The sequence below is a fragment of the Vicia villosa genome, linkage group LG1 (genome assembly GCF_029867415.1).
Source record: "Vicia villosa cultivar HV-30 ecotype Madison, WI linkage group LG1, Vvil1.0, whole genome shotgun sequence".
In the NCBI taxonomy this organism is placed as follows: Eukaryota; Viridiplantae; Streptophyta; class Magnoliopsida; order Fabales; family Fabaceae; genus Vicia; species Vicia villosa.
In genome coordinates this window covers 176,878,221-176,890,057 of record NC_081180.1, presented here as the reverse complement: position 1 = coordinate 176,890,057, position 11,837 = coordinate 176,878,221, and the positions used below count along the sequence as shown (strand labels likewise).

General features: G+C 37.2%; 1 long non-coding RNA gene across 1 annotated transcript; it reads left to right on the top strand.

Moving 5' to 3' along the window:
* The first annotated feature begins 7,971 nt into the window (after nucleotides 1-7,971).
* Nucleotides 7,972-9,493, top strand: LOC131620684 (uncharacterized). Its single transcript, XR_009289250.1, has 3 exons — nucleotides 7,972-8,415; nucleotides 8,513-8,827; nucleotides 8,959-9,493. It is a non-coding gene; the product is annotated as an uncharacterized LOC131620684 (long non-coding RNA).
* The last annotated feature ends 2,344 nt before the right edge of the window (nucleotides 9,494-11,837 follow it).

Sequence of the window (11,837 nt, the reverse complement as noted above, 5' to 3'; positions counted from 1 at the left end):
CCCCCCCCCCCCTTTTTATATTTACACTTCCTTTTATTTTATAATTAATTTGAGTTATTTAATAATACTAATCTCTATATAAAAAAAATATATAAAAAATGTAAAACCACGTAAAAACAACACGCTTCTAATTTTTTATTTCCTTATATATTAATGTGTACATACCTTAGAGTTTTTTACCCGATTGATCGTAAACGTGCACGCCACTTGTAAATAAAAATGATGCCTTTGTTTGTAAATAATCTCAATACCGGTATATAAAATCAAACATTTTAATTAATTAATCAAATCCATTAATAAAAACATCGATTCTAATCCCCTTTAACGGATAAATGGCGGATGAATATCTATTTCATCCTGCCTTCGAATTAGTCGACTCTCTATGTCGTACTGATCAAATATCTGAATAAAGCAATAAAATTACAAATTAAAACACATTCAATTTGCTGCCCGCGACGATCAATCTATCGATCTGAGTAACCAGCAATACCCACTAATCTGTTAGCTATACTGATCAAATCTATTGATCACCGCGTCTAACAGTGACACATTCAATCAGGGTTGTACGCCCAAACCTTCAAAAACACTAAACCACGATACTACAATTTTCATCTCTTCAACACTGCGATGTTCACAACTATGATAAGGTAATTCAAAATACCTTCGAACATTTGCATTTCAACAACTACGACAAGGCCATTCAAAAAGCCTTTAAAACAACTTCAATCCATCTCAAATCAAATTCTAAGGCGTACAATCCTGTCCCGAACTACGTTGACTCTGATCCTCCATAAGGAGGTACGTAGGCACTTGGTAACAAGGCGAGTCTCCCCCCTAAAAATCTCAATTCAGTCTTAAACCTTAATTTTTGCTTTTTTTTCATTTCATTAGCTATAAACCTTATTTTTTGCCATAAACCTTTATCTTTAAATGTTAGCCTTTAGGAAAGGGTTGAGGGTGTCTAACACCTTCCCTCAACCTGATTATAATAACTTACCCTGAATCTCATATCTGCGTAGGGTTTCCTATTCGCCCTTCAGAATAGGTGGCGACTCTAAAACCTTCAATTTTAGGGCAGGTTGCTACACCTTTCTTTGATGAATGACCAAGAGAACAATCTTTGTCTTTGGTTGGCACTTTCGCATTGTGAAGTGAGATGTGAACTCGTCAAATAGTGTCCTCCAAGACTTTATGGAGTTGCCTTTTAGGGATTTAAACAAATCATGGTTGCTCCCTTCAAGGTGTAGACAAAAAGCTTACATTTCACTACTTCTCTAACGTGGTGATAGTTTAGTACAATATCCATGAGTGCTCGATATGCTCATTAAGATGTCGGGTAGTATCATAACTTTACAACTTTGGAGGCTTCTCCAAAGACTTAGGGATGTGACATTTAGTGATTCGTCTTGTGAACAATTTCGTCCACAGTGGATGACAAATTATTCTATAGAGTTCTGCTTGAGCCTCCTTCGCGATCGGTGAGGAGAAGGAGGTCTCGTTGTACGACAATCTTCAAGTAGTGAATGCCTACTATCACCACACACTAGAGTCGTGTGGAGGTGAGTATTTGTCACGGTTATGAAGATGATGCTTCCTTGGCAACATCGACATAGAGTCCCACTTATATAGAGAAGACATATACACAGGGCCGGCCCTGGGCCAGGGCAAGCAGGCCCGCAGCCCAGGGCCTCAAAAAAAGAAGGGCCTCAAAATATTTAGTTATGGGCTTTAAGAATTATAAAGAATAAATATGATATATAACTTTTATTTTAAACCACTTCAAAGAATTTCTATTCAGTCTAGCGGCAAGGATGTGCACTTCATCATGTTAATGTACGGGCTTCGAAACCTTGTAATACATTTTTATTCATTTAACATTTTATTTAATAAAATAACCAAACTACATAAAACAAGGATCAAACTTCAAATTTGTGCATTGTACCTCAAAATATACTATCCTGCCAAGTGAACTAAATAAATATTTTGTTATCTACTTTTGATAATATAATACTAGTACCATTAATCATTCTAATTTTTATTTCTTTAATTTAAAATTTAGATAATATTTTTTGTTATTAAATATTTTAAGTTTTATTATATGATTAAATTATATTTAAAGATTTACTATAAAAAAGATATATTATTAAATTTTATTTTACAATAATGTATTTAAAAAATTGGATAATAGTGTTATTTTTAATTAAAAATATTAATATTATTTATAATTAATTTTTTGATTTATTGATTTTTTTGTTAGGGCCCACTTTTATTATTTGTCCAGGGCCTCTAAAATGTCAGGACCGGCCCTGCATATACAATTGTCTTCAATTTGTCCAGCGCGGAGCACAAAGAGCCATCAAATGTATATTTGTGATCTAGTAAGCGAAGTTCCACCCGACCATTAGTGATTGGAGTGTCCTTATTGCGTTTATTTGAGTCCTTTTTATAGATCATTGATTGGCCAGCTCAAAATATATAGTATTATTAATTCTTTCATTTATATCCTACATGAATTTGTTGATTGTTTATAAAATCTCAGAAGTTAGGGACATGGTCTTTCATTGTTTTTTTAAAGGCAATGATATAAGTTAGGTTAATGCTGGAATCCATTATGCTACTACGTACATATGTGGGGTTTTACATGCCAATTAGTTACAAAACAAAAGTGCACAAAAATCCATCATTTGATTGTACCTTATTACCATGTGCGTCCCGTGGAATTTGAGTCAATTAAACCAAGCTGTATTATTCTTACCAAATTTATTGCATTGTACTACCTTTTTCCTTATAAAAGTAAAGATATAGTATAGTTGCCACGTGAAAATTATTTCATTTCAATTTCCATGGTCCCATATATACCTAGAATCTTTTGTCTACTAGTGATTTCTTGAACTTCAACAGTGTTATTTTCTTCATCCATTCTTGAACCAGAGAGTCGTCGACCCTGAAATTATAGTTTTTAATCAAAACTACTCAAGAAAATTAATATTAAACGACCTTATTAGAGGAAATAAGGCATTTTAATTGAACACATGGAAAGAGAAAAAAAAAAATGTATGTATCTTTTTCAAAGTTCTGTCACTTTTGTTTCTTTTGAAATGTTGTTGTCTGAGTTTTGGATTCATATGAAATAAAGTAAGAATTTTATTTGATATGATGTTTGTGTTTGCCTCAATAATTTTGTTTGGAAGCAAAATTGTACTTTGAGATCGTTGGTTAGAATTTAATATGTACTATTAGATAAGATTCCCTGGAAAATAAGTACACGAGACTGATTATTGAAATAAATATTCGGGAGACCTAATAGTTTTAGATTAATTCTTATGATCAAATTATTGAATCAAAATGACTAAAAGGAACATTTGACCCAAATCAAGAGGAATAGGAGCATTGCCCTTTTTTTTTTTTATAAGCAAAGGGATATATTAACAAGCACTAGGGGTGCTTAACCCAACCAAAAGTACATAAAGAAGGAAGAGAAAAAAAAGAATGATAGGATCCCCTGTCGGATGCAACCGGAACAAGGACAACCAAAACCAACTATCTAAAAAATGGTCTCGGATCGACACACCAATCCGACCAAAGAAAAGTATCATTCACTTTAAAAAAAGACATGAATCATTCCCAAGCAATGAATTTGATAAATCTCATCCCATCAAAATTTGATACAATTGTCCCTTCGAAAATGACTTCTTTCCTACACTTCCATATAACCCAACAAAAGATTAAACCAAAAAACCAACTCACATCTAGGCGAAAGTGTACCTTACAAGAAATCTCCAAGCAAGCAATCCGCTCCAAAATAGTCTCGGCCGAATTGATATCATCCAAACGAAGCTAAAGAAGTAATTTATTCCACCAATCTCTAGCTATATCACAATGAACAAAAAGATGTTCCAAATCCTCTTGAAATCGACCACATAAGGAACACATCCATAAATTAGGATCTAACAAAGTTCCACGTTTTGCCAATTCCACTTTTGAAGCAAGTCTATTCCAAATCAATCTCCAACCAAAAAGATGAATGCGACTCGGAACCTTAGTCTTCCATAAACGGGAAAAAGCTAGAGATACCGAACTATTCAAAGGAGCTCTCGGTGATTCAAGTAACAAGATGGTATCATACGCATTACTCACCGTGAATCCGGAAGGATTTCTCCACCACACAATAGAATCTTCCACCGAATGATATGGCTGAACCGGCGCGAGAAGAATCACCAACTCAACCAAATTTGTCGCGGCTGCCCCGTCCTCCGAACTACAGAAAATGCCAAAAGACCATTTCCAAATTTCTCCATCCCAACTACCCATATCGGCCACCTTTGCATGTGGATCATTCGATAAGGAAAGTAGATCCGGAAAAAGAATACCAAGAGGTGTTGTGCCTAACCAAGTGTCAAACCAAAATTCGAAAGAAACGCCATTACCAAGTTTGTAGGAGATGGAAGATTTGAACCAATTTGACGGTGAATCCAATGTCGCACAACCAACCGAACAAAGGTCTTTCCACCAAAGTGAAACTTTATCACGGGAATGATACAAAGGCTCCTTTAGCATTGCTCTTTGAATGTCTCCGTACCTGCAAGAAAGAATGTTAGTCCACAAAGAATTCTCCGCGTTCAAAATACGTCACTTCCATTTGCTAAGAAGCGCATTATTGAACTTTCCACAATGTTTCACACCAAGTCCTCCTTCTTTTTTTGGAAGACACACGGTATCCCAACTAATCCAATTGACCTTCTTCTTATCTTCTACACCGCCCCAAAGGAAGGACCGTTGGATCGCAATGATTTCATTAATGATGGTCTTCGGAGCCTTATAAAAGGATAAAAGAAAAATTGGCATGCTAGCTAAAATAGAATTCAAAAGAACCACCCTCCCGCCAATCGAAAGTTGTCTATTATGCCAACTTCCAATTCTCCTTCTTAATCTTGAAACAAGCGGTCTCCACATGTCACATTTTCTAGGATTTGTTCCGACCGGAATACCAAGGAAAACAAAGGAAGACAAGCCAATCTCACAATTTAGGAAAGAAGCTCAGGCTTGGATAAACACCGGATCAAGATTCACACCAAAAAGCCTACTCTTATTCAAATTTACACGCAATCCGGAAACAAGTTCGAAACCTCTAAGAATGGCCTTAAAAGTCCAAAGATTGTTCCAAGAATCCTCACCAACCAAAATTGTGTCATCGGCAAATTGAAGAATCTCAAAGTGGTTATGCTCATCCAAACGAAATCCTTTGAACTCACCTAAAGAAAAAGCCATCTTCACCATTCTCGTCAAACCTTCCGCCACCAACAAGAAAAGGAAAGGAGACAAAGGATCTCCTTGTCTTAGTCCTCTAGAAACCGAAAAATCCCGCGTTGGGATTCCATTAACAAGGACGGACATGGAACTATTAAACACCAAAGCTTCAATCCACTTTCTCCACTTCTAACCAAACCCCATCCTACGTAAAACATATCTAAGAAACTCCCACGAGACACAATCATAGGCCTTCTCAAAGTTCACCTTCACCACCATACAACTTTTCTTTTTTCTTTTTGCAAAGTCAAGCAATTCATTAACAACAAGCACCCCATCAAGCATATTTCTATTAGGAATGAAAGCGGATTGACAATGAGATATAAGTTTATCCATCACCACTTTCATCCTAGAGGCCAACAATTTAGCCAAGATCCTATACATACTACCAATTGTCGCTACCGCGAAAATTAACAGAGTCGCCACTAACATATTTATCCTGAAAAAGGAAGGGAATGCCAGCAAACCACAAAACAAAACAACGGTCTCACGACCAGAGAAAAAGGGTAAGGGAGTCGGTTACGCGAGGGGAAGGTGTTAGCACCCCACGCGCCCATCGTACTCGATGGTATCCACGCTAGTGTCTAAATCTATGGGTGTGTAAGCAAACTACGCTAACCTGGACTAAGATGAATGCAGAATGTAGGGAAAAGAAAATGTTATGCTCGCACGGGCCCTACCCCGCTGCCTACGTATCTGTTTTGCAGAATCAGAGCTACCGTAGCTTAGCTAACTAATTTCTATTTGTTTTGTGTTTTTTAGGTGAACGAGTTACATTCGCACTCCGCTGCTCGACCTTTGGAGACTTATGCTTGGGAATGGAGCGGAAATAACAAGTTCTTAAGAAAAGAAAATCAAAGAGTTTGGTTTGTGTTTTAAGAGATGCATGAGGAAGACCTAAGCTAAGGGGGAAAGCTTGCCACCTAATGTTATCATACAAAGGGTACTAGTCTAAACTAAACTAACAACCTACGAGGGAAAAGGGAAAGCACACAAATAGCACACAAACGAGCATCCGCTCGTAAAGCAAACAAAACCAACGGTACTGACCGAATAGTAAAAAGGCGGTCCCGCCATAGCCAAGGGGAGCAACTCAACCCAAGTCAACCAAGCATTAGACCTCGCGAAAATGATCGGGCCATAGACAAGAGGGCGGACCCCTCTCAGCAACCAAGCCGTCACGGATCGTAAAGGAAAACGGTGCGTGCGTACACCGAGCATCAACGTCGAGCGACGCGAGCTATAAGAAAGGCGGGGGTCCGGCTACATGAACCCTTTTCCTGACATACTCGATAACAAGATCTTTTGCAAGTTCAGAAGCGAGCAACGCGAAGCGTGCGCATACCAAACGGACTCGATGAAACTAGGCGGGGGTTGATTGCTAACCCTTTCCGCGTGCCTTCCATGAGGACTTAACGGAGTGCCATATAGGACTTATTACACCGTGACTCCCTGCCGCAAAGCACAAATATAAACACACCAACAAAAACAGAGCCTCTTTCGAGGGCTTGGCCAGATGCATGTCTAGGTCCTACTTCTCATGTTAAAGGATGATGCGAGAAAGCGATAAAGTACAGAAAGAAGTAAAAGGGAACAGGGAACGATACCAAACGGATAGCAAATCCGCAATGAGCTAGCATGCGTAAGCAGAGAAGTCCGAAATACTTCGCGTAAACCATCATCAAGCAAAGCGAGTCAGGAAGCGCCATCATGAAAATAAATCACGAGCGACATGTGGTACACGTCGAGCATAACCACACAAACCTGCAAGAGAACACCAACCAGACAATACAAGAGTATACATCTCAATGAATGAGAGATCAGGTGACTGACATCGGAAATAGGTTCGTGTCCCACAAATAAAGTGGAACACGACGCAAATCAAGTCGTAATACAAATCGCACTGGAAGTGAATTCGTGTCCCACAAATAAAGTGGAACACGAAGAAAATCGAATCGCAATCGAAGGCTCTCTCGAAGTACCTCGCACATCTCAGCAAACAAATCAGTAGTAACAAGGAAGCACGCACCCGCCATAGAAAATAATAGAAATTAAATTCTAAGTAAATTCTAAAACAAAAATCTAAAAAGAGAAAATTGTTTTTTATGACATTTCAACTAAAACTAGAATAGAACTTATGTAAGAAAACAATTAAAGTCTAACAAGCAAAAGATTACATGTTTTTTATTATTTTTATCAACCAAAAATTAACAAAAACTCCTTGATTTTACATTCTATTATCATATCAAAATATAACAAAAATATCAACGATTTACCATACTAAAAGAGATAGAAAATAAACTAATCTAAAATAGAAAACCTATCTACACAGGGGGGTTTAAGGTCAGAAAATGGTGTATGACAAGGAACTGGCGCAGGGCCCAGCAGATACTGGCCCAGAGTGAGTTTTTGTTCCGAATTTTATGGCAAAAACAAAGTGGAGTTGGGCTCAAATGGGGTGTATGGCAGTGATTTCGTGAGGGAGGCCCAAGGAGTGTCTAGTTCATGTTTATCCAGATTTTTATGTCAACAACAAGGGAAAATGGGCCATGGTTGAGGTGGTGATGTTTGAAATTCGGTCAAAGGCCCAAGGAGATTGAGTTCACAATGATTGTTGTTATCACATTAATCTGATTTTAACTCAATTAATCCCAATCAAAACAATTAATCAAATTAAAAAAATAACAAAGTCAAAATTTAAAAGAGGATTAGGGTTACATTCTTGTGACGATTGGAGTTGTTGAACTCAGAAGCTTCTCATCTTCCTGACGAACAAAACGCGGCGGCGGGACGGTTTTCATTCTCTTCTCCGGTTTCTCCGATGAAGCTCGTAGAACAACACCGCCAACCACTCTCCTTTCCGCCTCGCACTCGCTCCTCTCGCGTCTCTCTCAATCACCCGCTCATCTCCTCTCCGTCTCCTCTCCTTTCATTCCGATCCTCTCCGCCTCACACTCTCCGTCTCAACCTCATATATCTCTCCTCACTCAACTTATCAGATTCAAAAACGAACTCAGCACAAGAATGCGTGATGGATGCTTTCTGGCCGGAGTTGCGTCTTCAACGACGTTGATACAGAATCCAGCGAAGGTGCTTCAAAACTTTCAGGTACAAGCATTTCTCAGCCTTTGTGTTCTTCTCATTTTCTTTGAATTTGTTTTCTTGTGATGCGATTGTTGAGGTATGATTCGATTTGCAATTGCAGATTTATTGTGTTCTGAAGCGTTGAAGACGATGGAGAATTTTGTTGGTTGATGATTGAAGATTATCGGTGATTGTAAAGTGATGAAGATGATTACTGTGATGAACAATGTGATGATGATGCTGCGCAAGATTGAGCGAAGCGGTTTCACGGAGTGAAGATACCGTGACAATGATTTTGCAGAATCGATGAAGGATCAAGAGAGAGAGAAGATTGAAGAAATTCAGTGTGAAGATGAAGAAGATTCAAGCGTGGAGAAGATTGAGATTGATGAAGATCGAGAGAGAATTGAAGATTGTGGAGCAAAGTTTGTTACAGGTAATTGCCGATTTTTCTCCTTTTTCTGTTACGCTCTTTTTTGTTATCATTTCCAAATTGAATCAAGATTGGTTTTCTGGTTTTTCTCAATCGATCTTCTCTCTTCTTTTCTGTTTGTGACTTTCTGTTAGGGAGATTGAATTGAAGAATGGATGTCGATGATGAAGATTATGGAGAGATGGTGAAGTGATGAAGATGAAGAGGATGGGAGAAAAGATCGAGAGCCTTTTCTGTTACCGGTTGTTACGTTCTTCCTCTTCCTCCCTTTTTTGTTACGTGTATTTTCTTTTTGTCTGCTGGAGTTGTGAACCGGTTTTCTTTTACTCAGTGCAGGTCCGGTTTGATTTATTTTGTATGCCGGTTTTATTTGAACGCTGCGGGATGTTGCCAGTTCGGGAAGGATGCTGCTAATATGCTACTTGGTGAATGGCAAGACTTGAAGTTCTGATCTTCGATCAAGATATTGACATGAAGCTTTTTTTCTTAGGCATTTAAAGCTTTAGGCTTATATCAGTGTTCTGTAACTTGTAATATGAGGCTAGCAATACCTTTTGTAACTTATGAACTTGTAAATCGTGAGATTTGATAAAGTTCACTTTAACCATACTTGTATGAACTTGCCTACTCGTTCCACTGATGAAACTTGTTTTAACATTTGTAATTCCATGTATGCTTCTCCAATTTATGCAAGCTTGAATAGGTGTCTTATGTGATGAAAACCATCGAAAGGTTTGAGAAGGATTTTAGTCCAAAATCAACCTTCTATGGTTGATTTTGACCAAAAGTTAAAGTTTCAACAATAGGCTCTCCACTCTTGAATAATCCAATAACACACCATATTCTTTTCACATTTTGCCTTAAACCTCTTTTTGCAAGCTTGTACCATTAATCATCACCCTCGACACGAGGAATGGATAAACGGTCCTAAAGTCTTGATGACAACTTGGGCTTTGGACACTTTGTACTAAAGAACTTTGAAATAGCAAAATGAGCGCTTTAAGTTTGTAACACTTGTACATCCATCCCTTATAACAATAGTCTCTTGAGGAATCCTTGAAGATAAGAATTTGAAGCATAAGGGAAACCTCGCATATAAGCCAATTAACCTCAACTAGACCTCCACAAATTCAAGCACTTAGATGAGAAATTCTTTATTATTTTTTCTTGATTTTTGGGAGACGAAATAAACGTCTACCGTAACTTATAGCACGGAGAAAGAGGGCAAATTTTGGGGTGCAACACCAATGAGACAAATGGGTCGATATTCATCCAACTTGACGGGATTATTAACTTTCGGGATTAAGGCCAAAAAAGAAGCGGTGACCGCTTTGGGAAGAACGGCAAAAGCATGGAATTCATAAACAAAACCACAAATCTCCTCTTTCAAAAAAGGCCAACAAAACTTGTAAAACGTCATGGAAAAACCATCCGGTCCCGGACTTTTATCACCATCACACTTCCAAATTATCTCCTTAATTTCCTCTTCCGAGAATGGTAACTCAAGGGACATAGCATCTAAGTGAGAAATAGAAGAAAAATTGACTCCATCCAAAAAAGGTCTCATGGGCATTGATTCCTCAAATCTCTTCTCAAAATGACACCTTACTTCTTCCTTTATCAAATCCACATTGTCAATCCAACCATTAGAAGTGTTTAACCCCAATATCGCATTCCTTTTAACACGCTTCTTGATAGACTTATGAAAGAACTTCGAATTGGCATCTCCTTCCGCAAGCCAGGTGCATCTAGCTTTTTGCCGAAGAACACTTTCTTTGAAACGAACCGAATCCCAAACTCTAGCGGAGGCTCTAGATCTTCGATCCACAAGGTCCACTAAATCCGAGGAGTTAGGTCCCGAAGCAAACAAATCAAGATCATTGAGATCTTTAATGGCACTTTCCACCTCAAGATTGATAATACACTAATGTTATTCTTACACCCCAAGTATTTACACAGTATGTACGGACAGTACTATTCACCGTCCGTACATGAACAGTGCAATATTATATTAATTTTTGTTTTTTACTTTTTTTTATTTTTTTTAAATATTTTTTTATTTTTTTAAAAAAATTTATGTTTTTTAAAAAAATATTTGACAATACCTGCAAATTTACTTCCGGATTTATCTGCATTTTACATAAAAAAAAACGTAAAAAAAAATTAATATAATATTGCATTGTTCATGTACGGACGGTGAATAGTACCGTCCGTACATACGGTGTGTCATACCCCAAAATTTGCCCTCCTGATTTTATTTCTACGGGTTTAGGCTTTGCATATTATTTGCGTAACTGTGCATTTATTCATACATACGTTCATTTTACGCATTTCTATTCTAGTGTATGATTTAATGGCTGTAGTTTTATTTACTAATTATCATGGTTTATGGGTTTAATATTTAATTCAATCTTAATTTAAATTGAATTTTAAATTAAAACTATTAAACCATTTTTTATCTTTTTTTAATGTATTGTTTGTTTGCTCTTACTAGTGTGTTTAGGTACAAAAAGAAGAAGCCGAATCTTACCTTCAAGAAAGCCCATGACCTCAAGGGAAGCCTTAATCTCATTGCTTTATATTTTTATTTTTATGATTTTTATTAGTATTGATTTGAATTTTTTATTCATTTTAAATATTAAATAAATTATAAAAATATGAAATATTTGGATTAAATCACAAATTATGTTTTGGAACCATTTTAGAAGCCAATAAAATCTGATTTCCAAAGGCAAAAAACGTGGGGAATAGATACAAGATTGAGATTGAATCAAATTGGAAAGGTTTTATAAAAAAATTCAATCAAAATTCCAATCAATTATTTTATTTGATCTCCTTCCAATTTTGTTGACCTAGACCATTCCCCTATAAGTACAACTCCATCAAATGCCAAAGAAGAAGGATTGCAGCCCTGTAGAACACGTGAAAACTCACAAAATAGCAAGAAAAGGTCAATTTCGTTTTTGGGGTTTAGGACCGATTCGAAGGCTCTTGAATGATCAAACGCGTTGCT